This window comes from Ctenopharyngodon idella, chromosome 20, assembly GCF_019924925.1.
Source record: "Ctenopharyngodon idella isolate HZGC_01 chromosome 20, HZGC01, whole genome shotgun sequence".
NCBI lineage: Eukaryota > Metazoa > Chordata > Actinopteri > Cypriniformes > Xenocyprididae > Ctenopharyngodon > Ctenopharyngodon idella.
The window spans coordinates 1667072-1684405 of NC_067239.1; the positions used below are offsets into that span (position 1 = coordinate 1667072).

Sequence of the window (17334 nt, forward strand, 5' to 3'; positions counted from 1 at the left end):
GAAAAAATTCACCACAAAACGCAAAAAACAGAAAAGGTCTGCGAAATCCTGATGGGACTGTCATCTGTTAGCAGTAACAAATGATCTTTTGTAACCGTTTGCCAGGCAACAATCAGTTGATTCAGGTGTATAAGGAGAAAACATCCCTCTCTCGCTTGCTACCTTCTTCACTTTCAGTCAAATCAGCCTTTCATGAAGCCATACACAGAAACCATGACTAACATGATAAGTGGGCTTATATGCTCCAAGAGTGTAGGATAAGCCCCTTTAAACTCTATCTCTTCATAACCCCGTTACCACCAGCAGAATGTCTGAAATCGCATATAGCACCTTTAATGTTCGGGTAACAGAAAGACATTTCAGTGAGCAGCTTTATAGCCCACCAGGATCACATAGGGCTTGTGAAATCCCACCAATAATCATTATGTAATGTGATTAGTGTCAGCGACAGTAGGAGCACAATTACTAGTAAATATTTACTGCACAATTACTGAATTCGCAGTACAAAGTCAAAAGTAAACAGTCATAAGCTTCACTGACTGATCATAATATTAATAATGATTCAGAGACTGGATGTCACACTCAACACAATAACAAAACCTGCAGATCTCTAATACTGAGAAACGGTGTGTCAATGACGTTATTAAATAATCTCAGCAGTTCTTCATGTGAAGATCACTGCATTCAAAGAGTTTGTGACGTAATGTTGTCGTTTATGAGCTGATGGGAGAGTCACGTAACCAGCATGACATTATTAATGTATGTTGTATGGGATGGAGAAAAATATGGTACAAAAAGAGCAAAATAAAAGATAAACAATCAGCTTCCATGTGGAGAGTGAGTGACTAACTTCATAGGTGTCAGTGTCCCAAACCACTGGTACTATTTTACAAGTTCACCTGCCTATTCAGTCTTAATAGCTAATGGTAAACAAACCTGCAATGTGCTTATCTGTCATAGATAGGTGAAACGCCACCTCCACAGAAGAAATCAACGCCTACTTCATCATTGCAACATTAGCCCCGCCCACTGGTGTGTTAGTGAGATGACGAGGAGGGAAGAGCGATACAGGACTACTTTTCAAAGGATCCTAATGCTAGGAATATGGTTATTTATTTTCAACAATGTGAATGTCTCAGTTGAGCTTTATTTATTTGTATTTGGTACATTTCACTGTAGATTCTTTGGCAAATCAATTGCATTTTGGCGCAGGCTTTGCAAACAGACTATTACGATGGACTTGACGGTAATGCAACAACATGTAAGTAACTGTGTTCATTCTAATGCCTGATCTGATATTAATGATTCTGATATTGTGTCAGTAAATCAAACCAGTGACTAAACAGTCAACTTCACATTGTTTCTCTTAGTAGGATGAAAATCATCTGTTATTTAAACAGTGATTAAATTATATATAGAAAGAACGCTCCTTTTACAATCGCTGGAGCTGTCAATCAAACAGCGCGAGTTTATCAGTGACTGAGTTCTGGACTTGCGACAAAACTCCTGTTTTATTCAACGAATCTTAGTTACATCGCGTTTGCACTGTTAGTTATGATGAAAGCATTCATTAGTGTGCAGAAATTGAGTTGCAATGACGAGATCACTGCTTTCATGAGCTCAACAACATGTCTGTGATCGACTACAATGTTCATCACTGCATCCTTTCATGCCACGATCTAAATATAATGCCATAGATCTAAATGTAATACTAATCAACACTTTTCACGATTAGTTAACCTTAAAGAGCTGCAATAGTAAAAACATGCTAAAAGTTTTCGAGAGAGTAATACTTAGCTATTTCATATGCAAAGATGTCAGCCAATCACAGCAGTGGGCGTTTACACTGAAGACACGCCCCTTAAAACAGAGCGTTCAAATCAGAGGGCTAAAATAAGGGTAGGAAAAAGGCCTTTTATTTCTAAATTATGACAATTTTTTTTTTATGTAAAAAGCATACTAACATTATAAGTGCAGCCCAGGAAACATTATAAAACAATAAAACAACGCAGTTCATGACCCCTTTAAACACACAAGAAATAAAACAGGGTTTCAGACTGAGGGTGAAAGAGGTGCTGCAGCAATGTGCAGTATGAGAAAAATAATGTGTTGTTTGAAGTCATAAGTCATATAAATGTAGCAGACCCCAAAAATAAATTTATAAACTTGAAAATGAACATGATCTGGGTGTTTCACAGCGTCAGAAAATAATCATTTGCGTATTTGTGCACATATGACTGTTTTTGTGCAATGAACTTCATTAACATAATAAGTGAACTTTAAGAAACATATTAAAGCAATATAAAAAGGCATGTCATGACTCAGATGAGCACAGCATCAGGGGCAGAGAAAGAAAATAAAGCGAGTCAAAGAGCAGCTTAGATTCAGTTTGTGCTTCCACCTACAGAATGGTACAAAGGCGTAGGCAGAGCAAACAAAGCAGCCTGTGCGCAAGCTGAAGAGTGTTAATGAACTATGAATAGTCCCACGAATATGTGCTCCATTATCATGTGAGCAGAGCGAGATGCACAGAGCTGTTGATGAGTGGTGAAAATAATCTCAGTGGCCTCGCTTTTACTCTAATAATAGATCATTTCTGTTTGCTGAGCTACACCATCATTTTCTCCCCTTCTCGCCTTAAAGGGAACGAACCCTCAACACTAGATTACTTATGAAGAAGAGTTTGATGTACAGCGTGAGACCTGGAGACTCTGTCCGTTAGTGTTCCCATTCATCTCATGAAAAAAAGGAAATAGAGGCTTAAATATGTACAGCGCCTACCAGCAGGACCATGATCATTCTAATCCTTAGAGTATGTGAAAAAATCTGCATTGTAAATGAATTATCAGTGCATGATTATTTAAAAGCCGGCCGATTTGTATCCACACCACACAGAGGGAGAGATGCTTTCATAGCAGACTGCCTTTTTGGACACAGAGGTCAGAAAAGAAACTAATCCACTTCAATCTCTCTCGTTCTGGACGTCACACTAAAAGCTCCTCTTTTGAAAGCAGAATCAATTGGCAATTTCTCTCCAAAGGAAGCGACACAGCGCTTTAATACTGAACGGATCAGTTCAACATCCCGCTGATGAAATTTTCCAGAGGATCGGCTTTGTCTCAGAGTCAGAGAAGACAAAGATGCCCGGTCCAGGAGCTGACCATAAAATGATCTGCTGAGACAGAAGCTGAAACCAGTGAGGAGCCGCCCTGTTCATCCCTCTAGATTGGACTGAAGTGATCTGTCAGGATGCCAGATTGAGGTTGAGCTGTGGTCACTGAGGGATGAGCTCTGCGATCATAATCTATTATCACTTACAGTCACACTGAGAGATTAAAACAGCGAGGTACTCCAACGCTTCCAACATTGAGGCCTCTGACAGAGCGAGATCCAGCAGATAATCTGCACTGCTGCTGGGAAACACTTCCGAAACAAAGCTGCCGCTCTAAAAATAACACTGTGTCCTAAACAGGAGTCCTGCGGTAGGCAGTTTTTCTCCAGAAGCAGAGACCAAGCGAGAGACAAAATGTCAAGCGCTACAGCTGCTATTGCTTTTTCACACCGGTAAAGTTCAACACTAGAGTCTCAAAAGAAAGACTGATAACAGTTACAGCTCCATTTTGTTCAGAAGAATATGTGCACACGTATGCGTTTAAAGTGCATAGTCCCGACATACATTGTCTCTGTAAGGTTCAATTTTTTGACATGCCATATGCCACAAATGTTGTTGAAAGAGCATAACGTCATCTTATTTTCATATACCATACATTCATATATATTTTTTCCTATTCCATTAATAAATACTCCAAGAAGTGTTTATCAGCTCTGCACAGAAGTAATGTTTATGTGCTGCAGGACCTTGGCTGACGTCCAGAGGTCTGAGTTGATGTTCCAGGGGATAAAAATGCACTGTTTTTATACGATTTAGTTTGGCCTTTATTTATACAGGACAGTTCAGAGAGCTGGCCAGCAGCCAAACTCCCGGTCGCCTGAAGCATAACTGCGCTGTGTGCCGAAGATATTCACACCAAAATGACTGTATAATATATTGCAGAAAGGATGTAATGTTTCAGGATCAGCACTGTGACTGCTAAGAGTAAATGACTGACATATTTTCTACGTATTTTAATACTGTACATTATCAGTCAGAGTCAGAAGAGACAAGATATCATGCATGCATTTGGCATTTGATGTCATGAAATGTTTTAAAATGTTTCTTACCTGTATCGCGCTGCTGCTCTGCCATAGGGTCCTTAGTGGCGAGGCCCGTCAATCAAGCCTCGCGATCCTCCCGTCTCCAGCTGAAGGCTGATGACACACCTGAGGAGAGAGGAGAAGCATCAGGTGTGCGTTCTCTCACGTTTGACATTCAGCTTTCTACTACACAAGCTCATGTGATAGTGACGAAAACACTGACTGCCAGAATCACATGACTAGAGGTTTATATCTACATGTTGGCATACTAGATATACATACGGCTCAGAGGATAGGATTACATGAATTCATTTTTAAGAAATACTTTTTATACAATTCATTTATTTAATTATATGATGCCTTATTTAATACTTCTCCAACCTGGCACAGAATGGAGATGGTAAGAGAAGCTCACCCCTGCTGCTGATGGTGAACGAGGGACATGCTTTGAAAAATAAGTCCTGATATTATTTAGATTGGACAAACCTCAGGACTGTCCGATCAGGCAACATGTCACTCATCACTAATAACTCTCCTATGAATCAGCGAGTCTTCACAGAATCAGCCTGGAAACGTTTGATGCTTTTGCAATATTGGAGGTTTCGTTTTTACTGCAATGGATTTTGGGAAGATGAGGCCAAAAGCAGCAGCGTTTGGTTAGATGGAATTCCATGCAAATGTCGACTAATCTCACAGAGAGTAATGAAAGATAAAAATGACTCGCAATGATGATGATTAAAGGAGATGAAGAGTGAGTTTCTCTGGCCTGAGGCTGGACACTCTCCGTAAGAGCCAGCGGACGCCGATGGCAAATCCCTGCACTTTCTGCAGCAGCAACAGGCACAGGATGAAATCAAACCAAACCTGTTCTGAGCTCAGGGTTCACAAGCATCACATTAAATCTCAGTTTGATCCTTTGATGCAGAGTTCAAAGTTCTGTGTGCAGTCGCTGGTGTTCAGGACATGAAATTGTGGAAAAAACTTTCTTTTTTTTATGTTCCCACCAATATCAAGATCAAATATGCACCCTTGCAAGTACGCTGTTTAAAAGTAAGTTAAAGGGGACCTATAATGCCCCTTTTACAAAATGTAATATAAGTCTCTGGTGTCCAGAATGTGTGTGTGAAGTTTCAGCTCAAAATACCCCACAGATCATTTATTATAGCTTGTGAAATTTGCCCCTATTTGGGTGTGAGCAAAAACACGCCGTTTTTGTGTGTGTCCCTTTAAATGCAAATGAGCTGCTGCTCCCGGCCCCCTTTCCAGAAGAGGGCGGAGCTTTAACAGTTCACGCTTCGGTCGGTCAACAATAACAAATCTAGAGAATCTCACGCAGCCAAAATGAGGATTGTCAGTAACGGTGTTCAGCCTTACATTGTTCAAACCGGAGTCGACACTGATGGAGAGACTCAGGAAGAAGTTACAACTTTTAGAATGAAACTGGACGTTTCTGAACGGTTAGTGGATAAATTTATGTAGTTGCTGTGGAGTTGATTCAACTCATCCACTAGCATGTGTCGTCATGTTAATCTTTTGTGCAAATCCAGTGTTAAATTGACCTTTGTTTGTGAAGCAGTCCGGCGTAAATAGATGGCATGACAACAACACTCTACTACAACAATTCTTCCTCTTCTCTAAAGCAGCCCAACATGGCCTTGCCCCCTTTGTTGCGTGATGTCACTAATCCAGGAAGAAGCTTGTTGTAGTCCCAACCAGCCGTTTGTTGTAGTTCTTAAACAGAGAATTCTTTAAAAGAAAATATCTCCCTTTGCATTGGAGCGTTGTAACTTTGCAGATGTTGTTTATGATCAAACAGCAACATTACACACTAACTAAAGTTAAAAACCTTTAAAGTGTATTTCTTTTTCACAAGGCCACTCCTGTTTCCAACTAACAATCAACACTGTAGGAAACATTGCCTCTACAGACCTGCTGTTTAGCAGCTGATATACACTTTCTGAATGGCAGAAATGTAGAAAGAGAGAGAAGTGTTCAAGAGAAACCCAGAGTAAAGAGCTTCAGTTCAGTCCAGCTGCATCACAAACAAACGCTCCGGCTCGTCGAGGGTTCAGCGGCCCGACATCATTGCGATTCAGTCTGCGTGTGTTATGAGGGGGGATTTGGTGTGATTAATGCCAAGCACACAGGGGTTCATTGTTCTATAATGAATTTGATTTCAGGGATTTCCATGTTTAAACAGGGTTTAGCAGCACTAGGTGCATCCAGGTGGGAAAATACAAGCTTCTTATGTAGCACTGCTGCTGCTGTTTCTGTCCTCAGAGAAACGGACTGCTGATAAGTGTTTAATGCATATTTACTGGGGTCAGATGTCTTCAAATCCCGAAGACGTCAATCAGTTAGAAAGATTCAATCGCCACACAAGTTTAAAAAATATCTCTGTATCCTCACACACAGTTCGTCCACCCTTAAAGTCTGTAATTGGTTGACAGTCTGACGGATGATTGGTGCAGAAATGGACAAGCAGGACAAAACCGTGTGAAAGGAGAGATGGGAAGAAACTCTGCCCAAACCCTTCAGGCCACCGGGAATATATTAGAGAGCGTTTGATCGAGAACCGGCAAAAAAGCAGTTTCTATGGCACTTTTTTAAGCATTTCAGATGTTCTTACTGTTGTCATGATGCCAGAGAACAATGTGATTGTGCAACATCCACAGATGCAGAACTGATTATAATAAAATAAATTATAATTTCACAATCCCTGCATCTGAATTGAGAAGCAAACAAGATGCAGAATCATAAATGAAGTAGAATTCAAATGGAATGAAATTCATCTAACTTCTATAAGAGTCATGTTTTATAATGAGTGACTCATTTTGTGATCACACACACAACATATGGAGTATTTCCAGAGTCACTGGTTAATTGTGTCATTTTTCAAACAACACTGAATTAATTCAATTATTTCATTATATTTAATAAATTACTTTCATTTTAAAGATCATGGTGGAAGAACAATTCATTTCTAAGGATTCTTTTAATTTACTCAATATATTACATAGTCTGATAAAACTAAATCCATTTCATGGAATAAATAGCTATAATTCATCTAAAGTAAAGATGAAATTATTTGTTAATATGTTGGACTAATGAAATTCATCTGTTGTGTAACTTGAATTTCCTTGAATTCCTCTTTGTGTCATTTCAATTCACATTCAATTCCATACACATGCCAAATTAAACAAGACAATACAAAATCATTTGTTAAGCTTTCAAATCAGAAACAAGAAGTGAAGGTGTGTAGCCACCTATTCTTACCAGTATGTTCTTCTCTGCTTTTGAGTCTACTACTTTTCCTCTGATTCACTGACCTTGGCTCACGCCGAATAACATCTTTTTCCATCACTAAAATCTGAAAAACTTATTTTTTGACATCATCCTTGACTTCGCATCTTCCTCTACCAAAATTGACTCATACATATGTATATATTTGTGACCCTGGACCACAAAACCAGTCATAAGGGTCAATTTTTTGAAATTGAGATGTATAAATCATCTGAAAGCTGAATAAATAAACTTTCCATTGATGTATGGTTTGTTAGGATAGGAGAATATTTGTCCGAGATACAACTGTTTGAAAATCTGGAATCTGAGGGTGCAAAAAAAAAAAAAAAAAAAATATTGAGAAAATCACCTTTAAAGTTGTCCAAATGAAGTCCTTAGCAATGCATATCCACTCACAAAAATACATTTTTGATATATTTATGGTAGGAAATTTACAAAATATCTTCATGGAACATGATCTTTACTTAATATCCTAATGATTTTTGGCATAATAGAAAAATCGATATTTTGACCCATACAGTGTATCGTTGGCTATTGCTACAAATATACCCATGCGACTTATGATTGGTTTTGTGGTCCAGGGTCACATTTAAAGATTTTTGAGAGTGATTCAACGAATCTGATGCCAAACAGGACTTGAGACTGTATCTCTGCAATGCTTTGGTGTCAGAACTTACTACAGTATATTGTCACAGCCATCATGGCCTGAAGGTGCCAGAAGAGTTTCAGAAAAGCGCCTTCACTGGAGAATTGCCATTGTTATATACTACAGATGCATTCAGGTATTGCTATGAAACATAATAAGTGTCTTTGGCAACATGAAGCACCCTGAAGCAACTTATCAAGTTTTGACAACCTAGTGGTCAAAAGACAAACGATACAAATAAGCTTTTGTGAAATTTGTGGGATAACTATAAATATCACCTCTTTCTATCCCAGTCCTACAGAATCCTACTTTTTCAAACTCCTAGATGGTTTGTCCAATCTTCACCAAATTTCAAACAGATCATCATCAGACCAGACCATTCCAGAAAAATAAAAGTTTTATAAATGTTTTATCTCAAACCATTTCATATTGACTGTTGCACTGAAACTTGCTATGTCAAACCATGACCTCCGATGACTTTGATGGCCATCCATGTTTGCTTATCTTGGGTTTGTTGTGCTTGTCCCAGTAACTGCTGCTTGATTTATAAAATGTTGTTTGCCACCACTGCAGCCATGTTATTTCTAAAACATCTCGAAACTTCACCGCGACTTCCACTTGAAAATCTGTTCAGTCAGTCGTACTTAGCTTGAGTTCAGGAGGGACATTTCAGGGCGGCTCTCGCTCTTGACCTCACATGTGTCTCTTTCTGATGAGACGAGCCTGCTGGCCATGGCAAAAAAAAAAAAGGAAAATCTGTGGCGATTTCCCTCGGCACAAGCAGATTAGGCAGCATTAAAGCAACGCTTCACTCAAAAAAGAAAATCTGTCATTATTTACTCCTGTACCGCTTTCCATGTCATCTGAGGTCATATGATTCCTTATATGAGAAACCGAATGAAATGTGAATTATTATTTACTGATGAACTGTGGAAGGGAAGATCAGTGAATAATGACTTAAATTTGCATCTGGGTTGCACTTTATTTGGATATTCCACACATTCTACTAACTATAAGTAACTTTGCAACTACATTTCAGCTAACTCTCATGATTAGTGTATTAGTAGACTGTTAGGTTCGGCTAAGGGTTCGGGTTAGTAGAATAAGTTTACATGTAGTTGCATAGTGACTTGTAGTTAGTAAAATGTCTAAAGTGGACCATCGAAATAAAGTCTGTTCCTCACACAAAGCATCACATGACTTCAGAAGACCTGAAATGTAGTGCATGAGTCATATGGATATCTGTCATGATGCTTTTAGACTCGACAGTTGTGATCCTTCAAAAAATATCTCCTTTTGTATGAGTAAATGATGGCATTTTTTGGGTGTATTTTTCCTGTAGGGTGGAGAATGGTAGATAAGCGACTGTGGGGTGTCCGTGCAGCTCAGAGAGAGAGCCAGATATATCAGGACATAAGACAGACTCCCTGTTGGGCTGATTCCCAGAGGATAACCCTTATGACCCGATGGCATCATGGGGTGTTCAGGTTCTTTGAGAGCACAAACACACTTTAGATCTAAAGCAGCTCCTGCAGTCTTGATCGTTTCCTTTATAGGATCTTCTCAACAGACAGAGATCCACAGACATTGCCTGGAGGAGATGGGTCCATACAACATCAGAAGATGGTTGAGAGACCACCCGCTAAAGCCCTGAACTTTACTGACTGACCTTCATTAGCACACCAGAGAACATTCATCCAGAGCGAACTGCAAAACAACTTAAGGGTACTTGGAAAAATGAAAGATCATCTTCATGTTGACTGTCAACATCAAAACTATAGGGTAAAATGTCTATATTTGAAGAAGAGAAAGAGCATTTTCTACTTTCTGTCATCACTAATTCATTTTACACGGTCCTGTGGTGTGATAATTGGATTTGCTGTATAAATATTTTATGATAGCTCACAGGGGCGCGGTGCTGTTTTCACAGGATTGTAAATGCAACGAAAATTTTTGTTCATTTAAATTTTTATTCATTTTAGCAGTTATTATACATTTATTTGCAATAAACACTTTAAGTGGGCTATTAAAAAAAGTGTGACGTCATATTGTGACCGTTGCAGTGTGCGTAGAAAGAATCCGTCAGATCTACTCCTGAGCGCAAGTCCACCTTCACTGTTGAGTAAGGTAGGCAGGGTTTTTTTTGCTCGTTTTTATTTCGCAATGCAGGCTCTTTTATTGTATATGACAGTGTAAACAGCTCAATAAAAGCTTAATTTATGTCCCGTAGACCGGTCCGTTGCATTACGATTGCAAGCAGTATCAATGATGTGCAGTCCAATGTCCCGGTGTTTATGCTGTTTAAACAAGGGTTCTCACTGATATGCTTATTCATGGAGATTTGTCGTGTTTTGTAGACTGTATTGTTTCTTATTAAAACGTGGTGAATAGCTCATGAAAACTGCATCTACAATAATTATAATACAATTAGAACAAGGTGTTTTATATGGAGTTGTCACACTGTCGGAGATCCAAAGGTATTTGACCACTTGGTTGAATCATATAAATTTTTTACATCTATGAGAAAATTTTGGTAACACTTTCTATGAAGACTGTATTTATAATGGTATATGGTATTTATAAGGATATTCATAATGCATTATAATACATGCATAACCCCTTATAAACAACGTATCATCTCATAACAACAGGTACAATACATTATAATACTTACCTATTTGTGGTTATATGTTTTAAGAGTACAATGCATTATAACACCAGATGAAGTTCTTAATGCATTATAGTACATGCATAATGCCTTATAAACAACCTTATAATGTGTTGTATCATCTCATGAGCTCCCTTTAACCTCACTGGAAACACCTTTACATTTAAAACAATATAATACTGTTTTGATTTTACATGTGGAACGCATTTTATATTCTAAAAAAAAAAAAAAAAAACTTCAAAGCAGATAAAAACCGTTCAAAGCAAACGTCTTATAACCACTTATGACTGTTTAAAAGAAACACTTTTACTTTACTTAAAGCAGGCAAAGACCACTCATAAGATGCAGTATGATACTGTGCAGTTCTTATGTAAACAATGTCAAGATATGAGACTTATGGGGAATAAGTAAAAGATATGAAACTATGGGATATATAATCCATTATGACATAAGTGGACAAAATTATGTTCATTGTGTGTTATAATTCATCATACTCTTAACAGATATAACCACAAATAGGTAAGTATTACTGTTGTTATGATTATTCGTGAGATGATATAACACATTATAAGGTTGATTATAAGGCATTATAATGCATTAAGAATACCCTTATGATGCATAATAAATAAAGGCTTCATCTGGTGTTATAATGCATTGTACTCTTAAAAGTTATAACCATAAGTAGGTAAGTATTATAATGTATTGTACCTGTTGTTGTTATTATTATTCATAAGATGATACAACATATTATAAGGTTGTTTACAAAGGCATTATGCATGTATTATAACACATTAAGAATACCCTTGTAATGCATTATAAATACAGGCTTCATAGAAATTGTTGCCAAAATGTTCTCTTGTTTAATAAAGACAGTCATACATTTAGAAACACATCTGGAGAGCCCTGCATGCTGAATCGTCCCGTGTGATCAACCCGATCCTCTCTAAACACTGAGCTGTTGTCTACTAATGAGAGTTAGCTGGCATGCAGGTGCAAAGATGCTTATAGTTAGTAGAATGTCTGAAGTGGACCATTGAAAGTGTTACCAAATTACTAAAAGTAAATGTAAACTGATTATGGGGCACAATTTTGTTTTTTCTTCAGCTCAGGGCATCACTAAAACACTGTAGAAGGACTGCATCCATATGTGTAAAGAAAGTGATGTTTTTAGCACTCATCTCGTGCCCACAGGAATCTCTCATCATCGTCAGCTCCGCTGTTATTCTGCTAATGAACATGGCTGCCGTGTGTCGTATAGAGATTGACAGTGACAGTACAGCTAATGGATGCAACATCACAGCCAGAGGAAGATCATCATCATCATCAGAGCTCATCACAGACCCACACGGCATCTGCCGCAGAACATCACTGACTCTCAGTAGAGCCATTCATCATTCAGCAAGGATCTGCACATCCTCCACACATTGTGTGCTCCTTTATTTGCTGTTTTGGCTTGTGTGATGATGCTTTCCGCTGTCAGTGAGCATCTAGTGCTCTGAAATCAGCAGGTCAGAAACACACTGTACATGAGCATAGGCACCAATGCTTAGCAAACACATTGCGAGAGCATGTAACTCGCGCTTACAGTAGTGATAGTGTCATTAAACCACGTGTTGTTCAGTAGATACAAATATTCTTATAAGATCTAACTCGCTTAGCAAGGCTCTCTTCAAACTGTTGCTCCTCAGTGCACTCTTAATTTTACAAAAGCTGCTTTTCCACCTGTTTCTCTTTGCTTAACCATTCCATTCAGTGCCGACACGGCCCAGCCGGTACGGATATGGTTTAATTTTCCACTCTGGGGCTGATAATGGCCACTATTTGTGCTTTGTGTCCTGTTTGGTAAACCCACAACTGCAGTACTTAACACTAATTTAATTCCGTACCAGACCCAACCCATTTGACAAAGACTGCACCCACATTGAAGGGGTCATGAACTGTGTTGTTTTATTATTTTAGAATGTTATGTCTTATAATGTCAGTATGAGTTTTAAATCCAACATTGTCATAATTTAGAAATAAAAGGCATTTTTCCTACTCTGATTTTAGCCCTCTGATTTGAAAGGTCAGTTTTAAGGGGCGTGTCTGCTGTGAGACTTCAGTGTAAACGCCCACTGCTGTGATTGGCTGACATCTTTGCATATGAAAATAGCTAAGTATTACTCTCTCTTTTAGCAAGGTTTACTAATCGTGAAAAGTGTTAATTTCACGGCATGAAAGTTTGCAGTGATGAACATTGTAGCCGATCACAGACATGTTGAGTGCATGAATGCAGTGATCTCATCATTGTAACTCGATTTCTGCACTCTCACGAATGCTTTCATCATAACTAACAGAGCAAACTCAATGTAATTAAGAGATTCGTTGATTCTCACAGGAGTTTTGGCGCAAATCCAGAACTCAGTCACTGATAAACTCGCGCTGTTTGATTGACAGCTCCAGTGATTGTAAAGGGAGCGTTCTTTGATTGCTTTCTATAAATAATTTAATCACAGTTTACATAAAAGATTGTTTTCATCCTACTAAGAGAAACAATGTGAAGTTGACCGTTTAGTCACTGGTTTGATTTACTAACAATAAACAATTTTGAGACAAAGACGACTGTACATGAATCATTACATATCTGGTCACTGGTGATTTTGGTTAGACATGTACACATAATCCATACACATCAAACGATCTGTAACAAAGCAATAGTGACACAGTAAAAAAATGTTTTTACTCACAAAAGTGTGTTGCGCCATTCCTGTTGGATCCAATATAGAAGACACAGCATCATTTTTTTAACTTCAGGCACTTTGCAAATCCAATGCAGCTACCGTGTTTTTCCACAACCTGGCATTGTACAACATTTTGCACTCTTCAAAGGCAAGTTTATTGCTTAGTTGCTCAATCCAGTGTCACATCTGTTATTTACCTACAACTTGTCATGTGTGAATCAATGGGTGGGGCTACAGTGTTAACAATACAGAAGTAGGAGTTGAGCTTCTTCTGCAGAGGCGGAAGAAGCTCAATAAATGTTAAACTTTTATTCAAAATGTGAATAAATTATATACAGAAAGCGGGCAGAGAGAGCTCCCTTTAGAATGACTGAAGCTGTCAATCACTTCAGATGCAACATGATTGGCTACAATGTTCAAAGCTGCAAATCGTACTGTAATTAGAAACCTTCAGACTATAGAGTGTGAACACAAATAAGCTCGGGACCGTTTAAAAGCAGCTGCCTATCAGTGGGTACTGAAATGAGATGCCACAATGACTACAATCGATTAGTGAGTCGCCTCCTTAAGCTACAATCTATTATCAGTCTAGTTCACAGAGCAAATAGGTGCGTCTGTGCTGAAATGATGGACAATGAATTCATTTATACGATACTGCACTAGCAGCTCATTCAGCATCTGCTTCACCTGAACTGTGAGTAAACGCAGGTTGTTTTATTGAAACACAGCATGGGAAAGTGACACAACCGTTTAGTGAATTAGCCTAACATTACAGATGTTGCAGACATCACAAATCAAACCGCCAACTGAAGGGTTCAGTGTGAATGAACTCCTCAATTTACATGTGAAGTTAATAGAGAAAGAGCTGTCAAGTTCAGACAGGACTGAGACGAACAGGAGAAAATAAATGTGCAATATAACGTATGCAGTCTGTGATGTGAAACTCCATCTGCGAGTAAACACATCCTGCATGCAGATGAAGCGCTGCGAGTCAAAGCCGAACACGCAGCAGAGATTAAGGTCAGCCCTCACATGTACTGCTGCTCTATGAGATTTTGAGGAATGAAATTCACAAATCTTCCCTATACTGATCTTTCTGTTATCACAGACAGAGAAATCATAATATGATATTTGCTGTTGCTTGATGTTCCTTTGTGGTTTCGTATTTATTGTGGATCAAACAGCAATAATAGAATCTCTCCTGAGCTTACGATCCAATTGCTGTTATCTTGAGGAGCAGCGGCCGAGCTCTCAGCTCTCTGTGTGCGCATTAAGAAACAGAGAGGAAAATACATCTCGCACAGAGCAGAATATCCCACAATCCTCACAGTCTTTAAAGACTAAATTGCAGCACTTGATGCATTGCCGAGCAGCTAGTGTTGACTAATAAATAGAGCTCAGTGCAGTCCATTACTATCAGCATGGGGCTGAGAAACTGGCCAGTCAGCTGTGGATGTGCATCTGTGACACTTAATGCTTCGTGTCCCCGAGGAGAGAGACTCAGACACATCAATTACAGCCACACAAACCACAGACTCTGACGACACTCAGGCCTTCAGAGAGACTCACAGCTGCACCTCGCTCTCCCTTACAGCCTACTGACATGAGAAAAATACCAGGGCCTGATGAAGGAAACGCTGCATTTGCACAAAATCATTGAAGTGTGCGAATGCAAATCTATCCACACACTCTAAACTAGGGCTGCCCACTAATAGTCAACTAAACGTTAGTTAACGAGAAGAGGCTTATGGTGTACTCACACTAGGCACGATTGCCTTGAACCGATATGGAGCGCGCTTGTCCCCCCTCCCCACTCCCCCGCTGGCCTGCACTCATATTGCACTTAACGTTCCCGGCCGGAGCACGCTTACGTCATATACGATGCAACTTTTTAAATGGAAGAAAACAACAAGAAATGCACTTTCGCTAAGATACTGCCTAATATATTTATCATTTATGCCGCGCAGCGATTTTCACTTGCACGTATCAGAGGATTATTACAGCAGCTGACGTTAATGGAGGAATTCCTGAAGCAGACCCGTTATAAACCGAAATACACTCAAATTAATTATATGAATTGATAAGTGTACTACCAGAGTAGTAATAAAGATGTTTGCCATCGTAATGATGACAGTAGCGCACACAAAAGTAGCTGCTCTGTGCTCAGGCACGGTTAGCGCTCACACTGCATGCGAACAGTGCTCAAACCCAACCGAACCGCGCTCTGGCCCACCTCTTCCAAGCAGGCCAGGGACGGCTAAATGAACCACGCCAGGGCACGGAACGGAGCGCTCACACTTGTCAAACGACTTTGAGGGTCAAACGCGCTCGGGCACGGTTCAGAGCGCCTACTGTGAGTACACCCTTAGTTGACCAAAATTTTATTAGTGGGTTAGTTGCAGAAAAAAAAACTCCACAGGAAGTGGCTTTACATGGCTGCTCGCTCTAACATTAACCTAGATAAATGTGCGATATTATTAGGCGCATATTCAAGTGTTTGTGTGTAGTGTGGAAGCTGAAGTTTAGCATGCTTTACTGCATAACATTGAGGTGCTGGCGCAATCACATGATAACAGCAGAAACAACTTAAAATACTTTGTCATTTTTGGTCATACAGATAAGAGTAAAGGCTGATTTATACTTCTGCGTCGGACCTACGCCGAAGCCTCTGCGCCGTATGCTATGCGTCTGTTTTCATTTATAATTTTGCGTCGTTGTCCGCGTTGACGTGCATGCAGACCACTAGTAGGCAGTGTCCGCGGTCATGTTGAGTATCAAGGCAAAAGCCGAAGAAGAAGCAGCTTGTCATGTACGTTGTCAGAGAAGCTTACAAATAGAAGCGGCAGAGAAGAGGCAAATAGGTAACGACTTTTGTTGCATTTTGACTGCATGTGTCCCCTGAAACAGAGTGTTTTTTCATTCCTATGGAAGTTGTAAACGCTCCCTCTTCTCCGATTGCTCCACGCCAGTTTTTTGACCTGAGGGAGAGGTTCTAGCAGACCAATCACAGCGCTTGCGGTCCGCGTAGAATTGACGCGTTGTTACATCTTTGAAGAGGTGCACGTCAGGCTACGGCGTACATTTGACGCAGAAGTATAAATCAGCCTTAATACATCATTCAAAACTATAAAGGGTCTACTTTTATTTGTGTAAACTCACAATAATAACAAATCATTGTGCCTTTGTAAAATACAGAAAACAAATAGGATGCACTTTCTGCTGTCTCGGTCTCTGTGAACTGGAGCGCGTCACAAAAATGTACCAAAGCTCAACGTATAGGCTACGTGACTCACAGACATGAGAAATATATCTAAAGAAAGCTTGAAATGTCTACTTTTAAATGGTACATTACATTTACCTGGACTTATAAGTCAAGTCTCACGGGTATATTTGTAGCAATAGCCAACCATACATTGTATGGGTCAAAATTATCGATTTTTCTTTTATGCCAAAAATCATTAGGATATTAAGTAAAGATCATGTTCCATGAAGATATTTGGTACATTTACTACCGTAAATATATCAAAATTGTATTGATATATTAGCATAAGGACTTCATTTGGACAACTTTAAAGGTGATTTTCTCAATATTTTGATTTTTTTGCACCCTCAGATTCCAGATTTTCAAATAGTTGTATCTCGGATAGTTGTATCCAAATATTGTCCTATCCTAACAAACCATACATAAATGAAAAGCTTATTTATTCAGCTTTCAGATGATGTATAAATCTCAATTTAAAAAAATTGACCCTTATGACTGGTTTTGTGGTCCAGGGCCACAATTGGTCTAAAGCAGATGTCCT

General features: G+C 39.1%; 1 protein-coding gene across 3 annotated transcripts in view; it reads right to left on the reverse strand.

Moving 5' to 3' along the window:
- lrfn2b (leucine rich repeat and fibronectin type III domain containing 2b) overlaps nucleotides 1-17334 on the reverse strand; it is a 79054-nt gene that overhangs the window by 20215 nt on the left and 41505 nt on the right. For all 3 annotated transcript variants that reach the window (XM_051874923.1, XM_051874921.1, XM_051874922.1), the window contains one exon: nucleotides 4222-4320. The gene's annotated coding sequence lies outside the window, so the exon portion shown is untranslated. The remainder of the gene's footprint in view (nucleotides 1-4221; nucleotides 4321-17334) is intronic.